Source organism: Triticum urartu, chromosome 3 (assembly GCF_003073215.2).
Source record: "Triticum urartu cultivar G1812 chromosome 3, Tu2.1, whole genome shotgun sequence".
In the NCBI taxonomy this organism is placed as follows: domain Eukaryota; kingdom Viridiplantae; phylum Streptophyta; class Magnoliopsida; order Poales; family Poaceae; genus Triticum; species Triticum urartu.
The window spans coordinates 498253200-498270172 of NC_053024.1; positions in this window are offsets into that span (position 1 = coordinate 498253200).

A 16973-nucleotide genomic window follows, 5' to 3' on the forward strand; every position below is an offset into this window, starting at 1 on the left:
CACCAGCTACATCTTCGCAGACAAGGAAGTGCCTGACAGTCGGGACCCACCTGGTTGAAGCGTACGTAGCGTTGTCATTCTGGTCGCGAATGTGTACGTACATACTGGTCGATGTAGAGGCGCGCACGTGTCGTAGTAGAGGCGCGCATGTAGCATGTACACGTACGTACAGCGGCCAGGGTGCAAGAAAGAAAATACGGCCACGTATGTGTACATACGGGCGGGGTCTCGAACGCCTGCTCGCGCATACGTATGGCCAGGGCTCATGTACATTGCTGGGTCGGAACGGAGAAACAGCGTCGTCGTCATGTTCATGGGGAGGCAACGGAATGCGTCGTGTTCATGGGGAGGCAACGGAATGCGTCGTGTTCATCGGGAGGGCTTGGACGGAACAGGCGATGGAAACGAGGCCTGGCGTACCGCAGAACGGAGGAAACGGCCTTGTGTTCGATCGGCCACGTTCGAAACGGGATCCTATTCATCGGGAGGGGTCTGGTGTACCACAAAACAGAGGAAACGGCCTCCTACGGTCGAAACGGGGGTCCTGTTGATCGGGAGGGGTGTGGCGTACCGCAAAACGGAGGAAACAGACTTGTGTTGGAGCGCTACGGTCGAAACGTGGGTCATGTTCATCGGGAGGGGTGTGGCGTACCGCAAAACGGGACTCCACGGGATACTGTTCATCTCCACCGTCGACCCCCTCCAACCTCCACGAGCTACTGTTCATCCACCGTCGACCTCCTCCAGCCTCCACCTGCGGCTGTTCATCCACGGGCTCCTGTTCATCCAGCCTCCACTGCGCGCTACTCCACCGGCTACTGTTCAACCAGCCCTCTCCACGGGCTCCTGTTCAACCACCCCTCCACGGGCTACTGTTCATCCTGCCCTCCACCATCTACTGTTCATCCTGCCCTCCACAGGGTGGTCCTGTTCATCCAGCCCTCCACGGGGTCCTGTTCATCTTGCCCCAACCGGCTCGATCGATCGGGGTCCTGTTCATCAAGAGGCAACACCACGGGGTCCTGTTCATGCACCCCCACCGGGAACTGTTCATCCAAACCCCCCCGCAACGCTCACTGTTCATCCAGAGGCAGCATCGATCGGCTTCAGTTAGCAGCAGTAGCGAAGGAATCGCTCGATCGGATTCAGTTAACAGCCATCGATCGATTGCTCGGGTTCAGTAACGCGTAGCCTGCAGTGCAATCGCTCGGGTTCAGTTAGAGCCCAACGCCTCGCTCGGGTTCAGTTAGAGCCAACGCCTCGCACACACGCGCGTACGTGTACGAGAGAAGCGTGTATCGCTCGGCCCCCGACCTCCCACCGTAACCGGGAACTCCCCGAAATTTTCCTCCCCCTCGCTTCTACCACGGTTTTTTCCGTCATGGATGGCCCAAAGAATGTCATGCAGCTGCGTCTCCGGCCTGCCCAAGATGAAAAGCCCATTTTCTGTCATGATTTTTGTCATAGAAGTAGGAGCCCACCACATCTATGATGATACCGCCCCTTTAATGTTAGTGAATGATAAGCCCGAAGCCCGGTAGCCCCCGAGCCTTAATGTGGGCACGGGTGGCCGAATTAAGGATCGATATCCAGAGTAAAATCACAAATTATGTGTAATTATTCTACGTATCCAAGTACTTTACATCATTAATGCTCGGATCCGCATTGTACAAAACTTTGTTGACCGACCATCGGCTTCAACCTCCTCGGCCAGAAGCCGGGGAGTGTTTGTCCTACTTTATAAAGCCGTTATAAGGGCAAAGATTTATGGAAAACAAGGCAATCCAGCCATACGGTTTTATAAACAAAGGTACGCAGAGAGATATGAAACATCTTCCAAAGAAAATAATCCCGCTATCGGTTCCTTTCTTTGGGTTGTCATGCTGATCATGATCATGAAACCTCACCTCCAATCAATGTGGGAGGAAAATATTGAGGATTTAGTTCGGGGAAAGTTCCCGAACTCTATGGTATTAATGAACCAATTTTTTTACTTCCGTCATTGCCGACCAATTATATCCTTTAAGATCGCTAGCTTTCGGCTTCACCCAGTCTGAGGTACTAACTCGGATAACCCAGTAGTAACAATCACAGAGGTGCTCCCTTTACCGCCTAGCCGAACAATCGGGAACGTAGGAGTAAGCATAGGAGCTAGGCAACCCAACTTGGCCAAAATCTTAAGTCAAATTGATGCATATTTATGGCTTTATAACGATGATTACGGAAGGTAGCCCTCATATATAAAATACGAACGCGGATGATATATTTATTTTGACTCCGTTGTGACCGTTTATCACTTGAAAGTGGCCCATCGTCGGCTTCTACCCTTTTGTAGATACTACGAAGGGTGTTTCCGCAATAACAAGACAACCCTTAGCTGACGTCTCGGTGCCCAAAGGCGGTTGTGTTAGCAGAAACGAGGCAATTAGATATGTGGGCTTTATAACTCTCACTTAGTCATAGGAGCTTTAAACTGGGGAAGCTAGCTATGAGCCCCCAGTTAGTGTTTGGTGACACCCAATGTCAAGCCGTAAACACTTCGGCTAATGTTATGAATGGCCCGTCATTTAACATAGTAATCGGATCGCTGACCAGTTTACGCTTATTATGACAGTCAGTTTTTGGCTTTCTCCACTGAGGTGCTTAACCATGCGAGCTGGAAGCACAATCGCAGTGGTTCTCCCTTTGCACACCTAGCCGAACAAAGTGGAACGTAGGAGGCAAGCACAAGAGCCGGGTAACCCAACTATTGACCAAAGACACAATTCAAAACCGATGCATATATAGAAATATCCGAGAATGTTTTTGCCGAATCTCTAAAGGTGTCCGGCATTGCACTGTGAGACTTATGCTGGAAACACACAATTGTTTAAAAGTGCCATAATCTTGAAAAAACAAAAAACTTCAGTAAAAACTTGACGTCTGAACTAGATCAAGTGTTCGGTGCCAATCCGAAAATTGGTCTTAGAAAAAAATTGTGCTTCTGTCGTGCTTTAACATGACACATCCGATCTCAAGACTTCAAGCGGGTCAGCCTACGGCTTCAAGGTCCTTATCCTGAAGGCGGAGTGCTTCTCCGAGGCCAGTTTAGCGAACTAAACTCAAGTGGCTTTAGAGAGAAGCTAGGCTATCCGGCTAATTACCATGCATTCGAGTCAAAAAAGGAACGGTAGAAAAAGACTTTGCAACGACCAAGAAGAAAACACATTTACTATAAAATGGCTCATATAAATTTTAAGAGCCCCCAGTAAACTTGGGTAAAAGAATTTTATGTATAATGATTGTATGTACCGAAGTACATATATCATATCTATGTTCACCCGAACTTTTAAACGCGTCTTAACCGACCATCGGCTTCTTCCTCTTCGGTCAAGGGCCGAAAAGTGTTATGTACTCCACTTGTCAATAATATCGATGGTGCTTCCGATAACCAGGCCATAAGGCTGTAACAGACAAAGTGAGCTCAAGGAACTTATGCTATATTACTGACGAAGTGTAAGAAGCATCTTTAAAGAAAATAGTACCCCCCCATCGATACCTTTCTTTGGTTGCTCATTGTTACTATGAGACTTGTGCAATAGATTTTTGTACTCATGTGTTCCATTGTGTGCCGACCATGATTGAAAACAATAAGAGCGCTAGCTTTCGGCTTCACCCAGTCTGAGGTCCGAGCTCGGATGACCCGATCGTGAAAATCGCAGAGGTGCTTCCTTTACTCCCTAGCCGAACAATCGAGAACGTAGGGGTAAACACAGGAGCAAGGCAACCCAGCTTGCGGAACACTTAAGTCAACATGGTTCATATTGTGGTGTAATACACAAACAAGGAACGAAGCCATACAAGTATAATCATATGCAAGAGGAAAGGCTTCGTAAAGGAAGCCCCCAAGTAAACGGGGTATTCGAATTTGTGTGTCACAAACAAAGTTTTGACAAGGAAGTTTTGCACAAACAACTTTTTGCCAAAAAGAATAATGCTTGGTCGAACCAAAAAAATTGAAAATTAAAATTTTTTGAGCATGAAAGCGACTTAGCTGGTTAATGTGCTCGGTATTGATGACGCGATCCGAGCTTACGGTAGGATGAGCTCCCAGCCCCCAAGCTGGTCCTGAGGTGGCAAAGCAAAGATCTCGACGCTCCGAAGTGGCGACATATCACAGCCGATGCAGGCCGGCGGTGTGACGCCGAAGTTCCGGGCGTGGGTTAATGAAGTGATGACGAAGCCCCCGGTCCAGCCGAGGTGACGTGGCATGTCGATACGCCGAGGTGACAGTGCTGCCCAATCCGGATCATTTGCCTATGCACAGAATATAGTGCAAGCCGGAGATAATAGTAATAATAATAATAATATTTTTTTAAAGGATGCATGATTAATAATTTATGCAAAGTGAGTAATAAAAGAAATATGGCATGTGTGCCGAACACTCGATGAGGTAGAGCTCCCTCAGTGATGCCGAAGTCCCGAGGCAACCAAACATGTCGGTATGGCAATTCGACCAACAAGGTGATCACGTGAGCCGATTTAGGCCGATTGGGACGACGACATCGGCTTGCCGAAGTGACCGTGCGACGCAGTCGAAGTCGATTACCTACACATGTAAAATAGTGTAGTCCAACAATAATAATATAAATATATAAAAATCCTCGCGTAATTAATTTATGCAAAATAATTTATTTTAAAGATATGTGGCTTGGCGCCGAAGTCAATGTCGATGCAGGGCGTCGGCGTGATGCGGTAAAGGCGTGGCAAAGCCGAACCACCACGCGACCGTCGTTAATGCGGCCACCATTTGATAGACCTGTGTACAGATGATGGAACAAATCAGAGTAATAATTCCTCGGGAAAAATAAACCCAAACAAGAAAAATCACTAGGATTAATAGCACCTGGCTTATTTGTTGTAGCAATCCAAATAAAGGTGACTCCCAAAATTGGGACTCGATCCGCACACCCATTGCTTGATGAGCGATAAAGCGGCGACATGGCGATGCTGGCAAAGGTTGGCTCGCTGAGGCAAAGCCCCCGGTCCAACTAACGTGATGAAGCTGGTCGGCTGGTGACGCCGAAGTCACCGGAGTATGTTGATTAAGAAATAGCAAAGTCCCTGATCCAGCCGAGGTGTCGAAGCCTCCATGTCAGCCGATGAGTCGAAGCAGGTCGGCTGCTGATGCCGAAGCCACCGGAGTAGGTTTGATGAAGATATGGTGAAGCCCTAGTCCAGCCGAGGTGACGGAGCAGGTCGGTAAGGAGACATTGCAGCTGCCGTGTCAGCCGAGGTGTTGAAGTAGCTCGGCATGATGGACATCGGCTTGAAAAAGTAACAGTGCGGCCATGCCGACGCAGGTCGTAATTTGTGACGCGGCCAATGTCGACTTGATGAAGTGACCATGCGGCGATGCCGGTGTGCCCGCTCAGTCTGATCCCTGGGGTGGCGATGTTGGTGATGATTTATCCTTTGCGATTCCGAACTCTTGTTCAGCTCGCCGAGATGATGATCCAAAGAAGTTGAGCTCGGCTCAACAAAGCAACAACGTGTCTAGTGTAGGTCGGCAGCCGTGAAGCGATATTGCCCGACTGGTTTGACACCAGCATGACGGTGAAGATTACCTCCGAAAAGGAGCAAAATTTGTGAGCATGTGTTCCGAAACAAAACACAATACCCTAGAAAGAGATTCTTCCAAAAAGGTTGTCCAATATCTCGTTCATGAAGAGAGATGAACTCAGGTTGGATTCGTATTCACGCAGAAAACAGATCCGAAAAGTGATGCACTGATCAGAGGGTTTCCGGAGTTTGAACGGTTGGATCAAGCTGAAATTTTGAAAGGTGGTAGAAATGGAAATTCCACAGCAAATGAACGGTTGGATCTTCCAAATAACCTCCGAGTTGGGTTCTAGAGACCACGCCCTAAACTCTTCCTCATTCTCGTCCAGACTCGACAGGGCTCCCGTATATCAAAGATCGATGGAGATTGCTTCATCGAAATGCGACGAAATTTTACATGGTTGTTATAGACTCAATTCCACACAATTCCATCGAAGGAATCATCAAAACGATGCTCGAGGAGGTGGTGGCAGCGGATACAAGTTTGCTGTCCGGAAGAACAGCACGGTCGCCCGAGGGCAATGTTGACGTTGAGCCCCCGAGCTCCAAGGATGATTCCTCCATGATCATGATAGAGATCGGAGTTGATGTTTTATGAAGTCCCTCGTCCAAACCTGATGATTGGAGGCAGGGCATAGTCCTTGGTCAAGCCAATGTGACCAGTCGAGCCGGCGACGAAGACGCCGACGTCGCAGTTGATCTACAGGCGAGCCATTGATCCTTTGTCGATCTCACAGCGGAACTCTCAATGAAAGCACCATTGTCAGTGTCAAAACTAGCAGATCTTGGGGTAGGGGTCCCGAGCTGTGGATTTAGGATCGATGGTAATAGGGATGATGAACACAGTGTTTTACCCAGGTTCGGGCCCTCTTGATGGAGGCAAAACCCTACGTCCTGCTCTTGTTTATATTGATGGAGTATCAAGTACAAAGTTGATCTACCTCGAGATCATATGTTGTGGTCTAAAACCTGAGGGTGTGATGAATAATGTCATAATGATCTATCGACTAGCCTGGCCTCGGCTTATATAACATACCAGAGGCCTAGGATAACAAGAGTCCTAGTCGAATACATCGGTGGAGAGGAGTCCTTGTCTTGATCACCAAGTCTTGTGGAATCTTCCTTGTATATGTCATCGGCTATCCGAACCGGCCCATTAGTGAACCACCGTGGGGGTCCTCGGCCTGACCCACTGGTCGGGAGACGACGTGGTGAGTACCCCCTAGTCTAGGACACCGTTAGGAGGAAATCCAGCATAGGATTTTCATTGGATGGAGATGTATCTTGGCAGTAGAACCAAGTCTGGTTCCGGTCCTTCGGGTGATTGGGTAGTGCAGTTGCAGGGAAAATGGCATCTCCCCGCCTCTGGATAGAAATACCGCTGAGTTCAAGGCTAGGCCCATCTGTCATCTTGGTCTGGCTGTTCAAATAATAGTACTCTCTGAATAAGTCGACGTTGGGCTCCTCTTGAAGGTACACCTCACATAAGACTTGAAAGTTTCATATATTGGAAACGGAGTTGGGGCAAATATCTTGGGGGTGTAGCTTGTAGAAGTTCAGAACATCCTGAAAGAATTTCGACCCGGGTGGTGACAAACCATAGAGGAGGTGATCTGAAAAGACTATAACTTCTCCCTCTTTAGGTTGAGGCTTAGTTTCAGCCCCTGGGACTCGCCAGTGGATGACATTTTTTGCTGGCAAAACGCCCATCTCAACATACTCATTGAGAGATTGTTCGGTGACAGTAGAAACAAGCCAATCGCAAGAGGTGGTGGTCTTAGTCATTTTTGGTAGTGGATGCCTGAGAATAAAGAATTGGTGGGTTAATATTATGACGTTAAGCCTCCCAATGATTAATGACTAGTTATAAGGAGCAAAATCCATCACAATGATGAGTAAAAATAAACCGCCCAAATAAGCTAGCTATATACTAGCGGGCCATGGAAAAGGTTATAAACCACATGGATAAGCCGGAAAGATGTCGGCGGGTTACCAATTCATGATTAAAATCAGATAAGTATTAGCAGAGTGCAAAGTTGTTGTTGTAAGTCGCCTAGGCAAGGGACGGCAAATCATTGTCTAAAGGTTGCAAGGCTATTGAAATTTTCGCTAACTGTGGATAAAACAAATTTCACAAATTGCGGCTACGATTGCAGATCTACCGCCATTCAGAAAATAGAAAAAATTTAAACCTAAACGTATGGCCGCGGAAGAACTGAGGAACTATATGTTGATTGTGAAAGAAAAGGGATCTACCTGAGAATGAAATAACAACTAAGGCGAATATCGTTTCTATTTCCCCTGGTGTACGGATTGAACTATGTTTTCTAAGTAACATTGGATGAACTTGGAGGAGCTTGACGGAACGACGATGAACTCGATGAACTAGGTCATTATAATGTGGATCTGAGAAGAAGATAGGATAATACCTGATGGAGTTGATGAAGAGCGGGACTACGCCGCAGTTTTCTGGTGCGCTTAGGTTGATGCAGCGGCCGTTGTTGGAGTCGCCGGTGAAGGTCAGCCGTCCTGGCAGAGCTCTGGCGGTAGATGTCGCGAGGAGGAAGAAGTAGTGGAAGTGAAAGGGGGTAAAAATGAAAAAGAAACCCCCTCGGTCCTATTTATAAGGAAAAAGGTGAAACAGTCAAATGGCAGGTGCGGTAATCAAGGAGATGTCATGATTATATAAACACTGCATGCGCCTCAATTCTCGGACAACCAATTAATACAAAAAGATCCATTGTGATGTCATGGGTTTTCTCTATATTTACTTTGCATGACGTCATGGCGGGTTATACGATTTGTTCACTATTAAACTTTGGAAGGAAGAATCGCCAACTTGGACCAGTGAAGATTGACATGAACAAGTTCAAATCAATCTAGGGCCTAATGTTGGGGATATAACCCCGAGGTATGACCCGCCCAGGTGGGGCCGAGTCACATCGTTGGAGACTCAATATGAAGAAGGCCTAGGTAGAATTGAGATGCGACGTGAAGATTGGTGGCGGCTTACAAGGTGGGCTTATTGAAGGCCCAAGACCTGGAAGGTGTGAGCCGCCACGATGGTCACGTTGTGTGATCTGACTTGGATTCTTGTAAGCCTCAGGGTCTCAACCTATGTATATAAAGGTGAGACCCTGCGGCGGGTTAGGAGGAAGAGACAACTAATCGATATCTAGGTCAAGCGTGATCGCTCCCTTGTAATCAAAACTCAAGCAATACAACTAGAAGCAGGGCATAGGCTTTTACCTCGTTGTGAGGGACCGAACCTGGGTAAACCTTGTGTACTTTGTCCCGTTCAACCACTTCGAGCTAACCTACGTTGCAATGGTTCCTTACCCAAGTCCTTTCACAAGGGCATCTGTCGTGTTAAGTCTGAGACACTTGGGGATGCTAGTTTTGCTATGTCCACTACTTATTGCAATGATCATGAATGGGGTGATAATGCTTCTTATGATCTTGAAAATTTATTTTTAAGTCTTATGATGAATATGTTTGCGATAATATTGAAAGTGGGTTTGGAGGAGTGTCACCTCTAGGTAAAAATAATCCCACTATTTTGGAAGAGTGTCAACTTTGCATGCATGTGGATCATGTAGAGAATATGCTATGTGATATATATATTGTTGAATTTGAGTATGATCCCACATGTAATTATTATGAGAGAGGAAAATATGGTTGTAGAAATTTACATGTTACTAAATTACCTCTCGTTATGTTGAGATTGCTATTGTTTCTTCCTTCTTCCTTGCATATGCTAGTTTTTGCTTGTCTTGATAATTTATTTGCTTATAAAATGCCTATGCATAGGAAGTACGTTAGAATTAAACTTGCTTTTCACATGCTACATGATGATCTCTTCGTGTTTCAATTGCTATCTTTCATGTGAGCATCATTAAAATTATCAATGCCTAGCTAGGGGCGTTAAACAATAGCGCTTGTTGGGAGGCAACCCAATTTTATTTTTATGTTTTATGTTTTTGTTTCTATTCTTGAATAGTTACACATTATTACCTCTATAGTAATTGTGTTTTGGTGTTTTTAATTAGTGTATGTTTTGGTGTTTTTAATTAGTGTGTGAGCCAAGTAAAGCCTTTGGGATGCTTTGGTATATTGTTGATTTGATCTTGTTGAAAAACAGAAACTTTTGCGCCCAGTAACAGAATTGTTTAAAGTCACAGAAACGCGATAAAATCCTGAATATTTTACAAAAGATTGATATATTAATTGCCTCTCTTTTCCTAATTTTTCAGAATTTTTTGAGTTACAGAATTATACGAAGTTTACAGATTACTACGGACTGTTCTGTTTTTGACAGATTATGTTTTCTATGTGTTGTTTGCTTATTTTGATGAATCTATGGGTAGTATCGGGGGGTATGAACCATAGAGAAGTTGGAATATAGTAGGTATTACACCAATATAAATAAAGAATGAGTTCATAACAGTACCAAAAAGTGGTGATTTATTTTTTTATACTAACAGATCTCTTGAGTTTTCTGTTGAGTTTTGTGTTGTGAAGTTTTCAAGCTTTGGGTAAAGATTTGATGGACTATGGAATAAGGAGTGGAAAGAGACTAAGCTTGGTGATTCCCAAGTCACCCCAAGGTAATATTCAAGGACAACTAAGCATCTAAGCTTGAGTATGCCCCGGATGGCATCCCCTCTTTCGTCTTCAATCCAAGGATGGTGGCGGGTCGTCCCGCCACCGCGCGGTGGTGAAGCGCGAGAGGGACTCGGATTGAGCTAAGTCCGGGAGGCCCTCAAAGCCGTGCCTCGTCAGCTACCGCGGTCATGCTGGCCGCTTTTGTTTGACCTTTCCTTTCTTCCTGCATTTTGAAAAAGGTAGATGGCCCTGCTAGGGCGTGTAATGAACTTCGATCTCTATGCTGCTATGTTATGATTATTGCTCCGATGTTGTTTGTGTTCCACGTAGATGCAAAAAGAAGGGGGTGACTTAGCTTGATATGCTCGGGGTAGTTTCCTGTCTCGGGGGGCACGCCTCCTGGCATCTAGTGAGGTCTCCTTGTTGCTAACTAGGGAGCCGCTGAGCTCGGGAGGCGTCACAAAGCTGCACAGTTTGTTATGTCATCTGTCGGGTGCCTTACTCCTCCTTACGCGAGCCCTCAGGCATGGGCTAACCATGGCTTAGCGCACCGCGTCGCGGTACCCGTGTGGCACGGACTTAGGAGGGTGCGCCAATCACGAGCTCAATCGAGGGAGCCTCACGTAGATCAAGGGAGCCGAAGCTCTGAGGCGACAGGGCTTTGGCGAGGTGTGTCCATGGTTTAGGCTAGCCCAGCGAACGCACACACCTGGCCAGCCCCCGCGCGAGGCGCACGAGGGAGAACGTCGGGCAACTACCGTCCTCCCTGACACAAAACAAAGAAGCGAGCGAAGAAATAGAGGGAAAGGGGGATCAACCAAGAAATCGGGAAACGCCAAAACTCCAAATTTCACAAAAAGGCTGCAACAAGCTACAGAAAGCAAATGAACAGCCGCGTACGACACCTAGTCTAGTATTTTCACTAGCGCGGAGCTAAGTGCTGCCACTAGGACGTGGGAGGGAGCCCCCAAGGCCCGAGGGCGGCACTCAGGAGACTCCAGGGCGTGTACAGCCCCACTCATTATTACATGAGAGTGTCACGAGCGGAGGCCTTCATAGGCACTGGGCCTTGCTTCATGGGTAGAACTTCCGAAGGTGCTGGATGTTCTAGGCGTTCTGGATGGGGATCCCGTCTTGCGTCTCCATGCGCACAACGCCAGGCCTGGAGACACGGGAAATCCTAAACGGGCCCTCCCACATGGGTGAGAGCTTATGTAGCCCTTCCCTAAAGAGCACCCGCCTCAGGACGAGATCGCCCACCTCTAGCGTCCTGGAGCGGACGTTGCGGTAGTGGTACCGTCACAGCGCCTGCTGGTACCTTGCCGCTCGAAGTGAGGCTTGGCGGCGGCGTTCCTCCCCCACCACGAGGTCCATCCCTCGCATGGCGTCCTGACGTGCCTCGTCAAACGCCAAGACCCGCGCGGAGAGATGCTTGACCTCGTGAGGGAGAACCGCTTCGGCTCCGTAAACAAGGAAGAATGGGGTCTTGCCTGTTGGCTTGGTGGAGGTGGTGCAGATGGACCATAGCACAAACTGCAGCTCGTCGTGCCAGCCCCTGCCACAGGCCTTGAGCTTCTTTTTGAAGGTCCTTGTCTTGAGGCCTCTCAGGACCTCCACGTTGGCGCGCTCAGCTTGGCCGTTCTCCTGGGGTGTGCCACTGAGGCGTAGCATATCTATGTTCCATGAATAGCACAATATGTTTTGAAGAGATTGCTAGTGAACTGCAAGCCATTGTCGGTGATGATGCGATTAGGGACTCTGAACCGGCTCACGAGGCCCTTGATGAACTTAACTGCGGAGCCGACTGGGATGGTGTAGACGGCTTCCACCTCCGCCCACTTGGTGAACTTGTCAACGACGACGTAGAGGTAGCGGTAGCACCGGGTGCTAGAGGGAATGGACCCAGGATATCCAGCCCCCAGACCGCAAATGGCTATGACAGCGGGATGTTCTGGAAGCCATGAGAAGGATGGTGGATTTGTTTGGCATGGAACTGGCAGGCCTCGCAGGATTTCACTTGCTCGGCTGCGTCGTTGAGTGTCGTGGGCCAATAGAATCCGTTGCAGAACGCCTTGCCCACCAAGGTGCATGACGACGAGTGATGTCTGCAGTCTCCATCGTTTATGTCAGCTAACAGCTCACGCCCCTGTGTCAGATTACGGGTTCTGGCAAACCCTTGAGGTTCGAACATTGGGGTGTGCATGAAGATCTCTTTCCCCCTAGCTCTCTCTCTCACCACAATCTCAAAGCCTAGCTCGCCGAACCCGAGGAACAAGGGACACAAGAGTTTATACTGGTTCGGGCCAGCATTGCGGTGTAATACCCTACTCCAGTGTGGTGTGGTGGACTACCTTGTAGGCTGAGGATGAACAAGTAAAAGGGGCTGAACAACCTCCTGAGGAGAGGTGTTCTGGAGCTCGGTGAGCTTGTATGGTGGCCTTGGTAGCATGGATCCAGTCCAATATTTGATGAGATCCAATCCCCTCCTATGGTGGTGGCTAGTCCTATTTATATAGGCCCGGGTTCTCCTCCCAAATATTAGGCGGGAAGGGATCCCACAACAGCTAGTTTGAAGGGGGACAAGTAGTACAAGTTATCTTGACAAAATGTGGTCTTCGCCTGCCAAAGGCTCTGGTGGTGGTGACGTCGTCGTGGGCTCCGTGGTGACCTCTGTCCTGCTGGTCTTGGTCTCGTTGCACCAATATGGACACCGTTGCCTGACGCCTCGGGACTACTCGTCCGTGCCTGCCCCTTTAGCACCAAAGAGGCAACCGGTACTCTGCGCGCACTGGCGCCCGCCTGGCCTTGGTTGTCATGGCTCACCTCAGGCGAACCTCGCGAGGTGCCCTCGCCTTGATTTCTCCACTCCTCGCGAGGCAGCCTAGTGAGGCTGCCCCTGAGGAGGTCTTGTGCCGTTCTCCTTGCGAGGGTCTTGAGTGTTTGCTGATGAAGATGGGTCATACCAGGCCGCTGGAGGAGCCACGCCCCGGGCCGCAGGCAGGCAAGTCTGGGTACCCCCGTTCCCAGGACACTGACAGTAGCCCCCAGGCCCAAGGCGCGCTCGTACTTGGCTTCGCGGCGAAGCCAAGGGTCAAGTGCAGAGCGCCGCGGGCCCCAATAGCATGCGGCCTTGCTTGACGTGTGGCGATTAACCGGTCGTGGGCGTCTCCGCTTCTCCATGCTGCCTCGGCAACTGCCCGTCTCAATGAGTCCCTGTTCCATGCAAAAAAGGTCATCATTACCTTAGATCATGGAGGCCAGTGGTTGGCCTCCCCTTGGCTATAAATGAGGGGAGGAGCAAGGCCCCCATTGCTCATCTCTTCCTCCATTCGCCTGCTTCATCTTCTTCCTCCTTGGTCCGCTGCCTTGCAGCAGCACCCATGGCGTCGATTCGGAGGTTCTCCGCTGCTGAAAAGGGGAAAGCCCCCGCGAAGTGCTAGGGCCACCCCACTGAAGAAGAGGCTACCTCGCTCGCGTGATGTTGTTGTGAGGCTGGAGGTGACAAGGCCTTGGCACGAACGGCCTCCCCCAGGCTATCCGCTGCCTTTGTACGCCTAGGCAAAGGGCTCTGAAGGAGGAGGCAGGGACCGACGCCCCTCGTGCCACGGCCGCAGTGGTTGTGTAGTGGTGGCGCGCACTACCGCCCCACGAACCCACGCCGAGGGCTCCTCGGGTGAACTCATGGTGTGGGTGGCGATGCCACCGCGCACGTAGATCCAGTTCCCGTCGTTCTTCATCGAAGAGATGCCGCCGAGGGGGCCACTAGAGTTGTGGCTGCAGCACGCTGGGTGCGACACCCCGGCGACAGGGGCGGAGGTTGAGGTAGTCTCCCCAGTCAAGGTCTTCATGACCCGTGGATGGGGTGAGGTCTCTCGCGTCTGCCGCGCGGAGGGGGCGCTCACCATCCATTTCAAGTATGATGGCGCCTCCATGCTGTTCTTCAAGGTCTTCGACGAGGAGGGCAATCGCCTGGAATGCTGCCCTAGATGGGGCCATCAAGATGGTGCGGCGGCAGGCGCTCAGCCCGCCCTTGGACCTACCGACAGCTCCTCCAGCTGCAGCGGCGGCTCCTGGGGATCCAGCGACTCTCCCGATCCTGACGGGACTCCGGAGAGGAGCGACGACAGTTACGTGCCCCCGAGCTCTCGCCGTGCCCGGAGCTCAGCCGCGGTGTCCGCCCATCGCCGCTGTTGATCTGGATGGGGTTGGCGTCGGCCTCCCGTGGCCCACTGTTGATGATGGCGTTGGCAGTGATGCCTGTAGATAAGGCTCCGAGAAACCTTCTTCTTTTGTTCCCTGCGAGGAGTCGAGATGAACCCCATGGGGGCGTGTAAAGGATCTGTAGTGTCTTTTGTTAATATTTTCCTTATTGCAAAGATCTATGACTGCGTGTCTTGCTTCGGCTCAGTCCCCCCTTTCCAACCTCGCGGTAGCTTGGTGCTCTACGCCAACAAGTCCCGGTCCCCAGGCAGGCTGCAGCCGTCACTGGTATGCCAGGTCGCGATGCCGTGGTCAATGCCAGGAGGAGAGCGGCCCGAGGTCCAGTAAGAGCTCCTGAGGCGCGATGCTCAAGAGGTCCCCTTTAGCGTGCAAGCAACTAGCTGAAGGTAGGAAAGGAAGGCGGCGTTGCCGTAGCAAGGCTATATGAGATGGGAATCATGTGTCGCAGCGCTTGACTGATCCGAGTGCGGGACTTATCATAGCGGTCCAAAGTTGATTCCTTGTGCCGCGCCAGCTTTGTGTGTCAAGTGGGTCAGGCTCGCGCAAGCTTCCCCCTCCTTTCACGTCCTTCTATGTGCTCTGCGTCCTCGGGTCCCAGCCCTCGAGCGAGCTCAGCCGCCGCTGGTATGCCAGGTCGCGATGCCATGGTCAAGGCCAAGGGGTGAGGGATCGAGAGCCAGTAAGAGTTCCTGAGTCGCGATGCTTAGGAACCCCCCCCCTTTAACATGCAAACGAATTGTGTGAAAAAAGAAGGAGCCCGCGGTGCCGCCCGCCATCAGCCTCCGGAGATTCCTGCAGGTTAGCACGAGGGAGGAATACAGGTTGCAACCGCGCTTGGCGGTCTACCACTGGTCGTTCCAAAAAAGATGAAGGAACTGAGGGCCTGGTGAGGTGACGTGCGTGGGGCGTGCCGCGAGCCAGAGCTCGGCCGCTCAGGTATGTCAGCATTGCAGGGACGGACCCGAGAACAAGCGTCGTGCCAGCATGAGTAGCCCCATTGTGGGATGAGCAGGGGCGATGGGCAGCACGGGTGGCCGTGATGGATAATAGGCAAGCATGTGATAATCATGAAATGACTCAAGCAGAGAGGCAGGTTAGTTTAGATAGATGCAAGAATGATACATGCCACTGGGACGTACCCCGAGCGGCCTGGGGATGATGCAGCCCGAGGGGCGCCCCCATCAAAGTAAGCTAGAGATGCAAAAGGATACATGTCGCAGGGACAAGCCCGTGCGACTTGGGGATGATGCTGCCTGAGGGGCGCCCCCAATTGAATGAGCTGGAAAGAGTCACATGTTACCGTAGCTAGAGCGGTGTTGGAGTAGCTGAAGATGCACGCCGAAGGGTTGCTCCTCATGAGCCGCCAGGGTCCTAAGCCTCGGGAGGCTCCGCAGGCCCAGGTGGCTCCTGAAGAACCGTCACGACCTCTTCATGATGCCCGGCCTCCTGAGCCGCCAGGATGCTCCGTAGATGGCGCTGGTAGGTGACAGTCACGTTCGGCAAACCAAATGGTATGCGAACATAACTGTGAGGTGGACCCTCGCACCAACCAACGCGCGAAGGCTAGAAGCAATCCTGAGATGCATCCCTATTGAGCCCTAGAATGTCGACGCAGACACGCAGCCTGCCGTCCTCGCCGGGATGGGGAGCTACGCCAGGTGGTGGGCGGCGGTTTCCACGTATGGCCCTTGCCTCTTGAAGCTCCTGGGTCGCCTTGACAATGAACTCCTGAGCACCGGGCGCTCCTCGCCCAGTGCCCTCCTGAGGGAAATGTGCGGCGAAGCACGCCTCCACATGGTGCCCGAGCGCCTCCCTCATGATGTTGGCTAGGTCTGAGGCCCTCCAGAAGAGAGCCCTCGAGCCTTGCCCGAGGAGGGCACCGGGTGTGCCTTCCTATGCGAGGGAGGGAGGCGCCCCAACTGCAGGTGTGGATCCTGAGGTGGTGCCGCTGGAGACGCCGCTCTCTTGAGGCCCTGGGTGGAGTAACTGCTTCTTTTTCTTGGGGATAGCCTCAGGAGAGTACGTGGTGCCTTCGTTGTCGGGGTCTTCGATCGCAGTGGCTTGGAAGGCGCGCTCAAGGGAGCACACCGCATCTCTTTCTTCGCAGGGGACTGTGATGACTCCGCCACTCCCTGGCATCTTGAGGATGTTGTAACCGTGGTGGGTCACTGCCATAAACTTGGCCAATGCTGGGTACCCAAGGATGGCGTTGTACGATAGACAGATGTGGGCGATGTCGAAGTCAATGAGCTTGGTGCGGTAGTTGTTACGCTGGCCGAAGGTGACAGGGAGGCGGACCTGCCCTATCGGGGTGGTGGAGCCGTCGACCACTCCTGAGAAAGGCTTCGTAGGCTGTAGCTAATCGTATAGCACTTGGAGGCTACCGAACGTCTCGACGGACAGGACATTGAGCCATGTGCTACCGTTTATGAGGGTCTTGGTGACCTGGATGTTGCTGATAATGGATGAACAAAGCATCGGAAGGACGCCGGCGGTCGCCGCACACTTGAGCTGGTCCGCCGAGCTGAAGGTGATGGCGCACTTGG